This window comes from Rhagoletis pomonella, unplaced genomic scaffold (genome assembly GCF_013731165.1).
Source record: "Rhagoletis pomonella isolate Grant_MI unplaced genomic scaffold, Rhpom_1.0 Rhpom_scaffold_00013, whole genome shotgun sequence".
Taxonomy (NCBI): Eukaryota; Metazoa; Arthropoda; class Insecta; order Diptera; family Tephritidae; genus Rhagoletis; species Rhagoletis pomonella.
Window position 1 is genome coordinate 1,602,986 of NW_023458567.1, and position 3,353 is coordinate 1,606,338.

Genomic DNA, 3,353 nt, shown 5'->3' on the forward strand with positions numbered 1-3,353 from the left:
TGTGTGTGTGTGTGCAAATATTTGCGTGAAAAGGTAAACGAGAAAAAAACTCAAGTGTATAGTAGTTGAAGAAGTGTTGGAAACTGCGTGGAGGTGACAGCGGCGACGGCAGCCAAAAGTGAGTTAGGAAAAGTTGTAGCAGCCATTACTGCGGCCCACACTCCGCGCACGCCCTATTTACCCACTTAGCGAATGCCAGTCAGTGGTTAAAAGCCAGCTGCCAACAGCGGCAGCAGCAGCACGAGCAGCTGGTAAAAAGTGCGTATATGTGTAGTGCTGGTTTGGTTGACGAAACTGCGGCGGTGGCGTTAGCGATGGGCAAGGAGCAGAACGACGTGCGTACGCACATTTATACAATGTACATATGTATGTGTGCGTAAAGGCGTTATAGCAAATGAAAGTCGGAAGCACCTATGAACATTAATATTTGTCCAATTTTCATTTGCTGGCCACGTCTATGCAAAAAATTACCTGAAATTAGTTAGGTACTTAACCTAAAAGAGTGGTGTCGCAACGTGCAAACGCCTCTGAGCTGATGCTAGTGTGTACCTACAAAGCTTGCCTTGACACATTCTGCTGGTAGCTGCTGTTACGGCATCCTTTTACTACGCTTTCCATTGACGGTCTTCGTCGCGTTTTTACTGTCCCAGCGTCAACGTTGTTAGTGGGCGAACGAATACTTTTCACAACTTTTGTTATTTTTGCATTGCGCGTTTCATTAACTCATGCACAAGGCTTACCACAAAATTCCAAAGCTTTTACCTTAATTGCTTTTCCAGCCTAAAAATGTATTATTAAAACAACAACTGCAAGTACTGCGCTAGCGTAGCATTAAATGCAACTATAACAAGGCTATCAGCGATTGTAGTAGGTGCGTATAAAAATGGCGTAGCCTACACTGACGCGTTAAAAAGGTGATTAATCAGCGGCGCAGAAGATAAGAGCACCTAGTCATGGAAATGCCCACTCAATAGCAGCTTGCAATCAGCGCTTACGCCGGCTGTGATGATTTTTCCTCTACTCCTATTGCAAATAAGTAATGCGTGTCCTTCGGTTCGTTTTCGACGGTTCCATTACCATGCTTGATTGGTGCTTCATAAAAGCAAAAGCCATTTGCATTGCTGCTTCTTCCTTCTGAATATTTTTTTCTTTTTCTCATTCATATCACAAGCAGTCAGCCCTGCAATATTTGCAGCAGCAAAAACAGCAACAACAACAACGTAATGTATGTACATATACGCCTTAAGTAGGCAAACAGATGTGTATAAGCGACAATAACGCACATCAATAAAACACAAGAACAACAATGAGCAGCCATGCCAACAACAACAAGAAAGTAAAAGGTACGAAAAATCCTCTGCAACGTCCATGAGCTTGCCATTCTTTTGCTGCTACCACGACGAATGGTTCGGTAGGTTCCTCTTCTGTGCTGCTTTCATGGCCGGCGTTGCTGCTGCTACCTCAAACTTCTCTGCCAAAATGACAGCTTAAATAAAGTATGTACATACATACATATGTACATATTGCCATTTTTCGTACTTGCTGCTGATATGTATGTATTGGTGTTGTTGCGGCTGCTGTTGGCTTTGGTTCGTTTTTTCCTCTTTACTTACCAGCTAGCATTACCACCCACGCTGCTACCATCGATTTCTGCTGGTGGTGGTAGCAGCGCTGCTGCTAAGGTTCTTAGCGCTGCTGCTCTTTTTTCAGCGGAGGCGTGGTTGTTAGCAAGATTCCATTCTTCTGCTAGTTTTTTTTTGTTGTTGTTTAACTTTGATATTATCATTGTAGTTCCTGTTGTTGTAATATTCATTCTTATCCTTGCACGAGGTGGTACTTATCTAACGAACTTTCTATATGTATGTACATATATATGGCTGTGAGTGCGTGGTATGAGGCCTCTACTGGCAGCGTCAATGACTGAGGGAAATAAAATAAAAGAAGTGACTAGGGTTTTTCTCGCACACAGGAATTGCTACGTTGGCGAGAATTATCGAATACCCTAGGTGTTCGTTCCCTCGTGTTGTTTCAAGTTGTGCTACTTGTGCCTGTACTCCAATTTATATAATAATAATCAATTGGGCGCGACTTTCTCACTCAAACTCAATTCCTTGGCCGGGGAGACTAAAACTTCTAGGTCCCTACATTTATGAGAAGTTAATTTTACTAAGGTTGTGACTGGGTTACTATTCGGTTAACCTCATACAGGGAGACCAAAAAAGCAGAACACTATTTCATTTATTTCACTCGCCCATTGGCCTTCGTAGAAAGTGAGTAGAGTTGTAGAATTGGTAGAAACAAGTTTTCTAATAGCGGCCGCCCTTCAGCCGGCAATGGCGTAGCTTGGGGTGTATTGCTGCTTTGAAAAAACGCTCTTCCTAAAAACCATTTGCCCTTATGTGAAATTGTAAATCACTTCAAATATGTGAAAACATCAGATCCCCATTCATAATTGGAAGAAGAAGCGTGGTAGGACGCGTATCAAAATTTGCGAACTCGATATATCGAGCGCTAACCGCCAAAAGGGCGTAAGCGACAAAATGTTCGATTTTATGTTTTTGACAGAAATTGATTACATACTACCCAAGGCGAATTAATATAAGGTGATAGCAGGAGTACAAAAACAAACATTTACATGTATTTTGTTTTTGCTTTGGCGGCATAAACTGTCAAAATCTATAAGAGTGTGTGCAGAAATTCAAACAAAATTTTTCATTTTGATATCAGAAGCCGTGCGGCGAAACACATACACAAAATCAGCTGAGCTAGTAACACCACCTTATATAAATTCGCCTTGATACTACCAAAAGCACCAGCAATCAAAATGGTTTTTGTTATTGTAAAAAAATGCCGCCGCAATTGATCGTACGCGACAAAATCACCCCTTACATCAAAGATGGGCAAATAAAACCATCAGTATTATATACCTAACATCAAACGTAATAAAAAAAACGCCTACTGAAAAATTTAGTTTTTGTCGCTTACGCCCTTTTGGCGCTTAGGGCTCGTTATGGTCAAACCTTGGTAATAAGTACTAATGATTGCAGAGCCAATTCAAATTATCGAAACATTATGATCCCCGATAACTTCGGAATATGAAAGTTTATTAAAGAAACACAATTTAAAGTAAAAGGGGGCCATACTGGAGAAGTGAAACTTACGTTACATATCTAATTTGTATCATAACCAATATACATACATACATATCTAAATACATACATCTGCCTTTGCTTAAGGTTATATTTTTTGCGTTTTTTTTCTATTTAAAAATATCTAAAAATATTGACAACAAAATCTATAAAAATATGGATAACAAAATCTATAAAAATATGGCTAACAAAGTCGATAAAAAT

At 40.1% G+C, this 3,353-nt stretch overlaps 1 protein-coding gene across 1 annotated transcript in view; it reads left to right on the forward strand.

Moving 5' to 3' along the window:
* LOC118748453 overlaps window positions 1–3,353 on the forward strand; it is a gene marked incomplete at both ends in the record, with an annotated part of 211,032 nt that continues 207,679 nt past the window's right edge. Inside the window, 1 exon segment of the mRNA XM_036482901.1 lies at window positions 1–33.